General features: G+C 39.5%; 1 pseudogene; it reads left to right on the top strand.

Moving 5' to 3' along the window:
* Positions 1-13,051, top strand: part of LOC110562471 (high mobility group protein B2-like) — a 63,794-nt pseudogene extending 50,743 nt beyond the window's left edge.
* The last annotated feature ends 1,402 nt before the right edge of the window (positions 13,052-14,453 follow it).

Raw genomic sequence — 14,453 nt, 5'->3', positions numbered from 1 at the left:
CCGGATCCTCTTCATGCATTCTAGTCAAATGTCTTATCATTCAGCTACATCCACATACTGGCTTCTTCATAAACTTCAGTTCTAATAAACCACTTATAATTTGGGGGTGTTTTTGCCTTTTGTTAAAACTCTCCCCCTTATCAAAGTTTATGTGTATTTCTATATTTGCATACTGTGTGCAATAATATAGAAAACAATAAAGAGATTAGAGCATACTTATAAATTTGTATCCTATAGTTTTGAAGTGTAATAAACTATTTGGCATATGTGAAAGAATGTCTATGAAATATGTATATCAGATCAGTACTTTTAATAATAGTAATGTATTACCCCCCAAGTTCTAAAACCAGGTCCTCAAAATACTTGGGAAACCCATGTGCCTTAACCATCGCCATCTCTGTTTTGATCATTAATTGAGTTTCAATGACTTTGCCTTCAAATCTCTTTCTCCTACTCTGTTATGTATATCAATAAAACAACATTTCTGGTTTTCTTTGCCCTCAAATTTCACAGTGGGATAGCTACTAGGAGACAGTAGGAGATGCCAGGATGACAGATTATCCCATCATCTTCTGGTATTTCCAGCAATTCCTGTCTCTTCTCTGCATGTCCGTGGGCCAGCTCTCACCAGGCAATGCTGATCTTACCTCTCACTGGTGTCTAATCTCCTGGCTCAACAGCAAACCGCTATTATCCTTCCAGACCTCGGGGTGTACTGTCCCCTTCTCTTGAGTAGCTGACTCATCATGCCTGGTTTGGCTTCTGTTACCAGTGTAGACAATCATCTATATTAAATCATTCCTGCTTTGAAGACCAAGAGTAGTTTCTGATTTATAAATGGACACTAAGAGCTCTTTTATCTCTAGTTTACTAAGAACATTTATCATGCTTAAATGTTATTGAATTCACATTGTATACCTCCCAATATGGTTTGTTTTTCCTCCTGTATTTTATTAATTTGACAAACTGTATGTATAAACCTGTACATTTTTCTCTTTGTTAAAAATGTATTCATAGGATAAATACAATTTATTCCCCGTCTTGTAATAGGTTATTATTTTATAGATTGTTCTATTTGGTATGCTAATTTTTACTTTAGAATGTTTATCATAAGTTCATGGCTTTATCTTATGATTTTGTGTTCTTATGCACCCCTTGTACTATGTACTATCATTCCAAAAACTGCATTTGTCTTTTTGTGTCCTCAGGTAGCTTTTTACAATGGAAAGAATCAAGTCTTTCTTTAAAAAAAAAAAAAAAAAAAAACAACATTAGGCAGAACATGCAAACAAGAATATTTGACTCTGCTTTTCCTATTTTTTTGAGAAAAAAAATAGTTTTTTTAATTAATTTTTTTCACAATTAATTCATTATATATCCTGATTGAAGCCCCCTTTCTCAACTCCCCCCAGTCCCACCTCCATCCCTTTTCCTCCTGTCTCCTTCCCCTAGTCCATTGAAAGGGGGAGTTCCCCACCATTGCCATCTGCCCATAGATTGTTAAGTCTCATCAGGACTGCCTGGATCCTTTTCTTCCATGGCCTGGCAAAGCCACATAACTAGGGGCAAGTGATCAAAGAACAGTTAACTGAGTTATGATAGAGGCAGCTCCTGCTCCCCTCACTCAGAGATCACGTGGAGACTGAGCTGCCAATAGGCCACATCTGAGCAGGGGATCTAAGGCCTCTCCATCCATGATCCTCTGTTGGTGCATCAGTCTCTGTAAGACAGCCTGGGCTCAGATCTTTTAGTTTTGTTGGTCTCCTTGTGTGGCTCCTGTCCCTGCCATGTGACTCTATTCCCACCTCTCTTCCTCCGTAAGACTCCTGCGCTCTGCCTAAAGTTTGACCCTGAGTCTCAGGTACAGGGCTAAGCAGATGATTCTCAACAGAGGAATATCGAATGGCAGAGAAACACTTAAAGAAATACTCAGCATCCTTAGTCATCAAGGAGATGCAAATAAAACAAAAACCCTGAGATTCCATCTTATACCTATCAGAATGGCTAAGATCAAAAGCTCAAGTGACAACACATGCTGGAGAGGATGTAGAAAAAGGAGAAAACTCCTCCATTGCTGATGGGAGTGAAAACTTGTACAACCACTTTGGAAATCAATCTGGCCCTTTCTCAGAAAATTAGGAAAATTACTACTTCAAGACCCAGCTATACCACTCCTGGGCATATCCCCAAAAGATGCTGCACCATTCAGCAAGGACTATGCTCAACTATGTTCATAGCAGCTTTATTTGGAACAGCCAGAATCTGGAAACAACTTAGATGTCCCTCAACGGAGGAATGGATACAGAAATTGTGGTACATTTACACAATGGGATACTACTCAGCTACTAAAAACAAGGAAATCATGAACTTGCAAATGGATGAAACTAGAAGAGATCATCCTGAGTGAGGTAACCCAGAAACAGAAAGACAGGCTTGGTATAAGCTCACTTTTAAGTGGATATTAGCCATATATTATAGGACAACCATCTACAGACCTAAAGAAGCAAAACACTAAGGAGGACCCTAGGAAGGATACTTAAAAAATATAGTTTTTGAGCAAAGCTCTGTACTACATCAGGGACTCTATGTTTTCCAGTCATTTTAAACAGAATAAACAAAGCTAAGCAAAGCTTAGCAAAGCTTCATGCTTTCTTCTGTGTGATCTTTCTCTGATTCTATTTTTCTTTATGTCTGTTTAGACTGAGACAGTTATTTCTGTCTCTGAATTTCATGTGCCCATTTCCCTTCCATCTGTTGTATTCAGAATGACTTCTTGGGCTGGTGGGATGGGTCAGAAGATAAGAGAGCTTGTTATGCACGCCTGGCGACCTGATCGGATCTGAGGATTTCTATATTCGTTACTGTTCTATTGCTGTGAAGAGATACTATGACCAACACAACTTATAAAAGAAAACATTTGGTTGGGGACTTGATGACAGTTTCAGAGGGTGAGTGCAGGATCCTCAGGGCAGGGGATGTGGTGGCAGACAGGCATGGTGCTCCAGCAGAAGTTGAAAGCTACATGTAGCCCACAAGCAGAAGGCAGAGAAGGGCCCGGTGCTGGCTTCTGTAACCTGAAAACTCAAACCAAGTGACAAATCTCCTCCAACAAGGACAAACCTCCTAATCCTTCTTAAACAGTCCATCAACTGGGAACCAGACATTCAGATATATGAGCTTATGGGGTCCATTCTCATTCCACCACACCCACATATAGGCAGAAGGAGGGAACCAACTCCACAGAATTGTCCTCTGATCTTCACAGGTATGTCATGGTACTCCTGCCCCCTCCCAATGGGAAAAAAAATCAATTCTTTTAAACCTTAGAAAGAGAATTTGCTTATTTTCTCTTTGACCTTTCCATTTAGGTTTTTAGGATTGGTTATATTAACTGCTGTATTTTGGGTCCAGGACGATGGCTCATTGAGGAAAAGTGCTTGCCTTATAAGTCTACTCACTTGAGTTCAGCCCTTGGAAACTACTGTGTAAGAAAAAGCATGACTGTCTAAGTTTGACCTCTGACTTACACACACCATGGCACACACTCATCCACACACACAATAACAATAACAAAAAAGAATTCATGTTAAAATATATTATTTCTATTTTCCATGACTAGAGATTTCTCTTAAAATTGTGTGTGCTTGTGTGTTTAGGTTCATATATGCTATGGCACACACAAGGAGGACAGAGGAAAACATTAGCTGCCATTTCTCAGCATCCTCTTTGTTGAAAGTAGAGTTTTTCTCATTATTTCTATTACTCACCATACTTCAGGCTAGCTGGCTCATGAGCTTCCATCTAATTATTTTTAATTAACATTAATAATTCTTAAATAAACACAGCACTGTTACCATGTATTAACAAACATACATAGAGGTTTTTACAAGTATTATTGTACTTGACCCCCTTTTAAAAGAATACTACAATATACTCCAAACTATAATATACATACATTAATGAAAATTTTGTAAAAAGTAATTACTGAATCATTGACATTATTATTTTGGAGCCTGAAAACACATATATACCTATATTGTGTTCCCCAAAATAATGGTTCTAGTCCATTTTGATACAAAGCATCATTTCACTGCACTCCCACCAATCCAAGCTATTTGTTTTTATATCTGAAATAGATTTTATATCTGACAAAGATTTTAGAGTGCATCCCATCTCAGTGTGTGTTTTTTTGTGTACCAAACATTAAATTACTTGATATGCTATCATCCATTCCAAATAAACAAACACCCTTTTATTGTGCTTTTTTTATTAATGCAACTGTCACCATTTTATGCCTCCAAAATAGTTTTCAAAGGAAAAAGTATATATTGCTCAGGTCATACAGTTTATATCAGATTTCCCCTTTATTTTGATTTCTTGAAAAATATGTCAGACATATATTCTAATTGTGAATAGTTGATCATATGTACTGTCTTCATCTGGTATTCTCTTTGTAAACCTACATTTAATCAGCCTGTTAAGTAGCTCTGCAGACTGGCCTCTGGCATTAATCATTGCAGATAAAACATTCCCATTGTTTCTGCTCTGTTGCTTGCTACTTTTTCTCCTGTAACACAAGACTTTTAGAAACAGACTCTGATATATTCTTCCTTCCTCCCAGCTTCCCACAGCCATTTAAAGATTCAGCTTGACCTTTTCTCCTGTTTTTATTTCAAGTTACCAGCATGTCAATACTTGAGAAATCTCATCAAAGGCTTAACTGTCTATACCCCACTGACTCATTCTTTATCACGATTTGATCTCGCTCATTCCCATTCAATTCGTTTTTCGGTAATGTAAGTTTTCCAGGCTTTTCTTCTCTAACACATTTCTCTGAAGACCAGCTGTTACCCTTATTTGCTCTTATTTACAAGTTAAAAAAAATCAAATGTATTAGGGTTCTTGGATAAAAATTGTTATTTTAACTTGAGAATTAGAAATTGATGCTCTGGAGAAAAAATGATATCTTTGGCCATGAGCAGAGCATAGCCAGGGATTCCTGGGACCCTCCTGGGTTTCTTTTCTTTCTTATTTATTAACTAATTCAATTTGCATCTCGATCATAGTCCACCCTCTCTTCTCCTCCCAGCTCCATCCTCCCTCCCACATCCCTTCTCCCCTAGAATAGGGGAGCCCTCCTACCCGGACAACCCAGCTCATCTATTCACGAGGACTGAGTTCATCTTCCTCCCTTGTGGCCTGGTAGGGAAGTCCCATCAGGGGGAAGTGACCAAAAAGCAGGCAACATAGTCTGTGTCAAAGATATCTCCCACTTCCCTAACTATTGGGCCCACAGGAAGCCTAGGATCTTAATTGGACTTATCTCCTTGAGGTCTGTGCATTGTAGTATGTCTACCCTGTACTATCTGACTAAAATCCACTTACGAGTATATAGTATGTGTGTCTTTGTATTCCTGTGTTACTTCACTCAGGATGAACTTTTCTAGTTCCATCAATTTGCCTGCAAATTTTACGATTTCCTTGTTTTTAATGGGTGAGTAGTATTCTATTGTGTAAATGTACCACAGTTTCCTTATCCATTCTTCAGTTGAGGGGCATCTAGGTTGTTTCCAGTTTCTGGCTATTCTCAGTAAAGCTGCTATGAACATGGTTGAGCAAATGTCCTTGTTGTATGGCAGAGCATATTTCAGGTATATGCCCAAGAGTGGTATAGCTGGGTTTTGAGGTAGCACTATTCCCAGTTTTTTGAGAAAGCGTCAAATTGATTTCCAAAGTGGTTGTACAAGTCGGCACTCCCACCAGCAATGGAGGAGGGTTCTCCTTTCTCCACATCCTGTCCAGAATGTGTTGCCACTTGAGTTTTTAATCTTGGCCATTCTGACAGGTGTAAGATAGAATCTTAGATTCATTTTGATTTGCATTTCCCAGATGAATAAGAACATTGAGCATTTCTTTAAGTGCTTCTCCACCACTCAAGATTCCTCTGTTGAGAATTCTCTGTTTAGTTTGAATCATTTTTTTTTTAATTGGATTGTTTGGTTTGTTGCTGTTTAACTTCTTGAGTTATATGTTCTGGATATTAGCCCTCTGTCAGATAGAGGGGTTGGTGAAGATCTTTTCCCAGTCTGTAGGCTGTTTTTTCCTTCTGATCACAGTGTCCTTTGCTTTACAGAAGTTTTTCAGTTTCATGAGGTCCCATTTATTAATTGTAAATCATAGAGCCTGAACTGTTGGTGTTCTGTTCAGGGAGTTGTCTCCTGTACCAATGAGTTTAAGGATCTTACCTACTTTTTCCTCTAGCAGATTTAAAGTATATCTGGTTTTAAATTGAGGTTTTTGATCCAATTGGACTTGAGTTTTGTGCAGGGTAATAAATATGGATCTATTTTCATTTTTCTACATGTAGACATCCAGTTAAATCAGTGCCATTTGTTGAAGGTGCTGTCTTTTTTTCCCCATTGTATGGTTTTGGCTCATTTGTCAAAAATCAGGTATCTGTAAGTATGTGGCTTTATTTCTGAGTCTCAGATTAAATTCCATTGATCAACCAGCCTATTTCTATGCCAGTGCTCATGCAGTTTTATCAGTATTGCTCAGTAGTACAGCTTGAGGTCAGGGATGAAGATACCTCCAGAAGTTCTATTATTGTATAGGATCCTTTTCACTATTCTGGGTTTTTTGCTTTTCAGTATGAAGTTGAGAATTGGTCTTTCAAGATCTTTGAAAAAATTGTGTTGGTATTTTGATGGGGATTTCATTGGGGTTTTATTTTCAACAAGCTAAACATGATCACTATTTGAAAAAAAATAAAGGTTTCTCCTTTTGTTTGTTATTACAATGTTCTGTTTTTAATTATCTGTAATCTTCTGTTCAGATATGGATCTTAAATCCACAGCCTCTGTTTCACCTGAGGTCTTGTTACAAGGTAACCCTGTCTGGTATTAGGCTGCTCCCTGTCTCATTGCATCAGGATCTGTGATTTGCCAGGATTCCCAGATCATCTGAATATACCATTCACTTCTAAAGAACCGTTGCCACAGCCTGGTAACCCTTTGCTGCAGGTGACGTAATTAGTTAATGAAGCAAAAAGCTCTTGTTTCTAAATGATAAAGAAGAGACCTTGGCTATTAATTAGAGTGGCAAAACAGGTTATTCTGTCGCAGATAAAAACAGAGGTGGCACAGGCAGATATCTAGGTTTTTGTTTTTCTTGAGACAGACCTGTGGCACAGTTACTTTGGCTCAGCGAAGTCACTTGAACAATCGGAGTCCATTCTCTTCGGGTTTTTTTTTTTTGAGGTGTTTTGCCCCCACATTCTTTAGTGTAGTTTCCTCTATGTGGGTTCTGGTTTGCACATGTGGTTCTGTTGGAAGGTCACAAGCAAGCCGAGCTGCTTTTCATAATCGTTTTTCTTTTTCTATGCTGATACATTTCTTGACCAATTCACAACTGACCTCCACTTATGTCCGGAAGATTTCCGGACAGCTAAGCTTTCAGGTTATGGGTCTAACAAACAGTGGATCTCAGAACTGAAGGAACGCAGCGCCAGCTAGCAAAATGTTCAATATTTCTTCCTCCATTTCATCATATTGAGCTCTTGACATTCCTGTATAAAGCCACGAATTATGAAAAACAACTCCTAATTATAAAGCAACAACAACTACAAATAAAACAAAGGCTGAAGTGATGGCTCAGCAGGTATGAGCACTTGCTGTTCTTCTAGAGGACATGGGTTTGATCCCCAGCACCACATGGCAGCTCATAGCCATCTGTTACACCAGTTCAGGGGAAGCTGATGGCCTTTTCTGACCTTCTCAGGCACAAAGTGTGTACACGACATACCTCCCATGGACGTAAAACATAATATAAATAAATAATAAATAGATAAATAATGAATTTGCAAAATAAACATAATATAAAGAAATATAGCACTGGCACATAATTATCATTGTGCACCCAATATATGTGTATAGTTTGAAAAAGAAAGGGGGATCTTGAAAATCAAGTTACCTGAGCCGTTAGCAGAATAATATACATTTTTTAAAAACAAAACAAAAAATAAATAAATAAGCACTCCACTCTTTAAGGAGTTTGTCTGCTGTGTGATTCTAGACCTTTTCAAGTTGACAATCAACATTAACTATCAAATATGGCATTGACTTATAAATGTCTTGAATAGGTCATTAGATAACACAATCACAAAATAGTCAGGTTTGATTTTGGACCGTCTTCTTGGGTCATCTCTTTAATTAAACTTTTCTATGAAACAAAACTTATTGATAGGCATGCTCTTTGTTTTTTATGTCCCAAGTACATACATGCAATTATTTTTTCATTGATAAATGAAAATAAATTTATGACAATAGCCAAAAAACACAGAAGGAACCAGAGCACATTATGCCAGTCTTAATAACAGACTCATAAAGACAAGTACTGTGTGCTTCCCTTTATATGAGGGACCAAGTGTGTGTGTATGTGTGTGTCGGGGGGGTGCATGCCCAGGGGTGTGTGTTTATTTGACAGGGAGAGAGAGAAAAAAAAAAGAAAAAAGAAAAAAAAACATTTATTTTTTTGTGTGTATGCAAGAGTGTATGTATGTGTGTATATGCAAGTGTGTGTGTGTATATGTGGTGTTCGTGTGTGTGTGTGTGTGTGTGTATTTCTGTGTGTGAGCATGCAGTGACTTACATTTGTAAGTCAGAGGCCAGTTTTTAGAAGCCAGTTTTTGTTGACCTCAGAACCTTAATTTTCCTATTATTATCATTGTCCTTACTGATATTTTGAGACAAGGTTTTTCCGTGTTACTCTGAGTAGCCTGGTACTTCCAGTGTAGTCAAGAGTGGCCCCAAACTCACAACAGTTCTCCTACCTCATCCTCTAGCATCCTGGTATTCCTAGCTTGGGTGTGCCATCATACCCAGCTTATTTTTATTTCATAGTAAAGATTCGCTCTATAGCAGCAAAGACAAACAATAAAAAAGAATGTGTAAGTTCTCAGTGACCTTCCATGCCACTACCCTGCTTCTCCCAAAGTCTTCAAGGAATTGATGTTTCTGGAAGAGTAATCAGGTCTCTCACATAATTTTATAACCTTGACTAGGAAGTAATAATACCAATGTTACTTATTTATTTATTTATTTATTTATTTACCACATCCTTTAATGTACTGTTTCCTCTCTGTGGTTACTGTTGGAACATGACAAGCAAGCAGAGCTGGTTATCATGACCTTTTATCTTTTCCTACTAGAGTTCATCTCTTGACTGGTCTGTACCTATGTCTGCCAGATTTTAGGACAACTTATAATGGCTATAATAAAATACCAATTAAGCTTCAACCAACCTAATTTGTAGAAATGACACTAGTGGAATGACTTCAGATTACAGGTAGAGAGAGCCTCAGTTGTTTGCAACCCCCACCCCCATTACATTTGAGGCAGAGTCTTTTTCTCTGCCCAACAGCTATTTGTCATTTCAATATAAGGAGGGCTCTGTTACCCTTTAGGAGCTGGTTGCAGCTGATGACTCACAAAAGGGTCTGAACTGACCACTTACCATTTCATCTTTTCTTGTGATGGCTTTAGAGGTAGATCTACTTCTGACCTCAAAGATGGAAGAGGAAGCAAGCTGAGAACTTCCGGGAAACAGTTTGCTCTTTACAAAAAAACGAAAGAAGCTTTACCACCACCTTTCACACCTCCTCTCAAACCTGCAAATAGATACGGGCAACATTAACTGTTGCAGCCCCATGAGGGGACAAACTTCATGGTGAAGCCATGGGTAAGAAAGTCAAAGCAAAGGAAGGAAGAAACTGGGTTTGAAAGACAATGCCAAGCCACAAAAAGCAACCTGGAGGCAAAGAACTTCAAGATTTCTTATCAAACACCATGATGTCATTAGGGTGGTCTCCTCCTCATTCTTCTTCTTTCTCTACTCCTCTTCCTGGTGATCAAGCCCAGCAAGATTCTACTACCGGCCACCCCAGACCATTAGTAAGCCTTTCTGTTTCATCCAAACACATTTTTTTTGGTGGTGGTGCTTTTATTTGAGTTGGTGTTGTGGTTTTTATTGGAAGAGGGTCTCATATTCTGTAGCTTACCCTGTCCACAAACTCACAGTAATCTCCCTGCTTCATCTTCTCAAGTGCTGGGGTTACAGGCATAATCCATCACATCTGGATTTCTCTGGTTTTCAAGAGAAAACTAACCTGTCTTGTTATATTGACTTTATTCTGAGTAGTCTCTTATTACATTATAATTGCATCACACCCATTTCTATTAGAGTGTTTCTGTTGCTAGTCCCATTATTTAATAACCCCATGGTTGCTTTTTTGTATAATATAATCTTTTAACATAATTATTAAAACTATTGTGCTAGTTTTGCATGTGTGTGCGTATGTATGAATATGGGTGTTGTCATGAGTGGGGGCATGTGGAGGCCAGAGGTCAACCTCTTTCAATCTGCTTCTGCCAGCTCCATCTTCTGTACTGAGGCAAGATTCCTCACATGAACATAGAGCATGCATATTCAATTGTCTGTCCAGCCAGCTTGCTCAGTAAATTCCACAGGCTGAGTTACAGGTGTCCCACGCCTGGCATTTCTGAGGGTGCTAGGCATCTAAACACTCCCTGCTGCAGCTCCAATATACCGATGGTATGCACACACACAAAATTTGTCCACCAAAGTGGTGGATAAACTATGACACTCTGCCACCTAAAACACTACATGTGAGCTTTGATGCTTTGATGTCTCTAGATTTTAGAGATTTCGCTTTCATCCCCTACTGTCTCCTTGTGGCTTATAATGCTGCCACCCTTTGTTGGAAACAATGGTACCAAGATGAAGAGAATATTTCTCACTGGTTCAGATTACTGTATCTTTTGGATTGTCTTGGTACATCAAAGCCTCTTATAAAGAACTACTGTACTTCTTAGGATTTGTAGGAAAAATTCTTTGTTTTGAGCACCATAAAATTATTTTCTTTCTTTTTAAATTTATTTATTTATCTATTATTTATTACAACTTATTGTATCCCGGCTTTTTCAGTCCCACCCTTCCTCCCTCTTCTCCCCCTATGCCCCTCTAGTCCACTGATAGGGGAAGTTCTCCTCCCCTTCCATCTGACCCTAGCCCATCAGGTCTCATCAGGTCTGGATGCCTCTTCTTCCTCTGTGGCCTGGCAAGGCTGCACCCACCAAGCAGAGGGTGTACCCACCAAAGAGTCAGAAACAGTTCATGTCAGAGACAGCCCCTGCTCCCCTTACTAGGAAACCTGCTTGGACACTAATCTGCCCATGGGCTACATCTGAGCAGGAGATCCAGGTCCTCTCCATACATGGTCCTTGGCTGGAGTATAAGTCTCTGAAGGACCTCCTGGTTTTTTTTTTTTTTTTTTGGGGGGGGGGGTTTCTGTTGGTCTCTTTTGGAGCTCCTGTGCCCTCCAAGTCTTTCTATCTCCCCCTTCTTCTATAAGATTCCCTGCACTCTGCCCAGTTTGGCTATGAGTCTCAGCATCTGCTTTGATACCCTGCTGGGTAGTCATCCTGGAAACACAAATCAAAAAGCCTGAGATTTCACCTTACACCCGTCAGAATGGCTAAGATCAAAAACTCAAGTGACAACACATGCTGGAGAGGATGTGGAGGAAGAGGAAGCCTCCTCCATTGCTGGTGGGAATGTAAACTAGTACAACCAATCTGGCACTTTCCCAGAAAAGTAGAAATAGTGCTTTTTTTTTTTTTTAAGAAATAACTCTTAGATTGATCCTAGCCATTGCAGAAACTCAAGCTCTAGCAAGGGAGTAAAGCACAGCAGCAGAAGGCATCCTAGCAAATCAACTTTCAGCCTAGATCAGGGTCCTCGAGGGACCTCCAAATCAGGCTTATAGATGGTAGCAGGTAATTTGTCTAGACGATTAAGGAGTAAAATAGAAGGAATGTTGACAACGATTCAGAAAAGAACTATGTGGTTGTATCACCGAGAGTGAGGCAAAGAACACATGCTCTTCTCTTTGTTTTTCTTTTTCCTTCTTTCTTTTTTCGTTTGTTTGTTTTGAGGTAGGGTCTGATATGTATCACAAGTTACTCTTTCTCCTCAGCCTCCTAAGTACTGTGAGGATAGTCCTGAGTACCACACCTAGCTAAATATTCAGGCTTCACGTGAATGCTTACCACTCAGCCACACAAATATCAATCCTTCTTATAGGTGTGAGTCAACCTCCTTCACCAGGCTCTACATTGCCTGCTCATAAAACTGATGAGCAAAACAATTAAGTGTTGGCACATGCCTGTAATACCAGCACTTAGGGAGGCAGAGGCAGGCGGATCTGTGTTCGAGGCCAGCCTGGTCTAAAAAGCAAGTCCAGAACAGCAAAAGCTACACAGAGATACCCCATCTTGAAAAGAGTTCAAAGTGCGAGTTCTTGCTGGAGTCAGCAGGTAGACGTGACCTTCAGGGGCAAAGGAGAGCCCAACAAGCCGAGCGGTGAGGCAAGATGTCCTCCTATGCCTTCTTCATGCAGACCTGCCAAGAGGTGGAGCACAAGAGGACTCTCCGACTCCTGGGTCAACTTGCCTAGTTTTTGAAGTGCTCCGAGAGATGGAAGACCGTGTCTGCAAAGGAAAAGTCGAAGTTTGAAGATTTTGCCAAGCGCGATAAAGCTCGTTATGACAGGGAGATGAAAAAAATACATTCCTCCCAAACTAAATAAGAAAAGGAAGAAAATGATTCTAATGCTCCAAAAAGACCACCGTCTGCCTTCTTTCTGTTTTGCTTTGAGCATCGCCCAAAGATCAAAAGTGAGCACCCGGGCCTGTCTATTTGAGATTCTGCAAAGCAACTGAGTAAGATGTGGTCTGAACAATCTGCCAAAGATAAACAACATGAACAGAAGGTGGCTAACCTAAAGAAGTATGAAAAGGATATTGCTGCATACTGCGTTAAGGGCAAAAGTGAATTAGGAAAGAAGGGCAAGCTAGCAGGCTCAAAGAAGAAGCATGAAGGTGAGGAAGAGGAGGAGGAGGAAGAGGAGGATGAGTGTGTGGAGTATATGCACTCAGGCAACTATTTTGTTAAGAATGTGAAATTCAAGTGAAGTTCAACATTAGCTTCAGTATAAAAAACTGTACAGATTTTTGTATAGCTGATGAGATTCTTTGCAGATAAAAACACTTTTTTTTAAAAGACGTTTGTAGCTTTTCCAGGGGCAACAACATACAGTTATATTTAAAGCCTTTGATGCTGAATATTCCTAAATATTTAATGTTTTTTTTAATTTCTTACAGTATCAAAAAAATCTTCATAGGAATTTTTAGGGTGTTGATTTTTTTAATTTGTAGTAAAATAATCTATGTATACATAAAAAAAGAGTTCAACATGCAAGCAGCAGAGACCAAGCTCACAGACCCACATATCTTGAATGAGTGATTCCACTTTTGTCAGATTTATTGGTAATTCTAGGATTCTGTTGTGGAGGAAATATGAAGTTGCAAAGCTGTAAACATTTACTTTCGGTTGTCTCCATTTCCTTTGGACAGTGGTGATCAAAAGCATGTGGTGGAGCAAAGCAGCTCACCTCATGGGGACATGGAGCAGAAAGAGGAAGGATCTAGCTTTGACCTCCAAAGCTCACCTATCCCCACCTCCAGTGAATTGCTTGCTCCAGCCAGACCTCATCTCCTGAGATTTCCACCACTTCCTCACCAGTCAGGGACCAAGGCCTTTTAGAGAAAGATAATATATTTTATTTATTCTTTGAGAATGTCATAATGCAACAATGTGTTTTGATCATATTTGGCTCCAACCCCTTCTCCAACTCCTCTGGGATCCCTAAACCCACATTCCCTTCCAACTTGAAGTCTTCTTTAGTATTATTTGTTTATAACCTCTGGGTCCAAAGGACCAAAGTTTCTGAACACATGAACCTGTGGTATATATTTTCAGTAAGACTATAATACTTAAATGTGTGTGTGAGAGAGAAAGATACAAAGACAGAGACAGACAGATTCTGCAACTAGGTGTGGTGGCACAGCCTGAAATCCCGGAACATGGGAAGTGGAGACAGAAGAAGGGTAGTTTAAGACCACTTTTAATTTTTTTCACTTTTACTACATTTATTTACAGTGTATGGATGTGTCTGTGTGTCTACCTGCCTGCTAGTACGTACCTGTCACGGTGTGTGCAAGCCACAGTGCGAGTGGAGAGGTCAGAGGACAGCTTGCAGGAGTCAGTTCTCTCCACTGTATGGGCTCTGTGGATTAAATTCAGGTCATCATAACTGAGTCATATACTAGCCCTCTATTTTTTTTTAAGGAATAAATTAACAATGGCCACAGCTGGGTCATACCAATAGGTTATAAGCACATCTCTCTACCACTGGGAAGAGTTCGATTATCTCATTAGACACAATTCTGAATAGCAAAAGTAGTAGCTGAAGGCAAGTGGCCATTCACACCATCCAGCAAGCAAGAAGGAAAAACTGACATTTGTGCTCTTCT

Source organism: Meriones unguiculatus, chromosome 6 (assembly GCF_030254825.1).
Source record: "Meriones unguiculatus strain TT.TT164.6M chromosome 6, Bangor_MerUng_6.1, whole genome shotgun sequence".
In the NCBI taxonomy this organism is placed as follows: domain Eukaryota; kingdom Metazoa; phylum Chordata; class Mammalia; order Rodentia; family Muridae; genus Meriones; species Meriones unguiculatus.
Note: the sequence above shows the minus strand (reverse complement) of the source record. Positions and strands in the feature narration are given on the sequence as shown.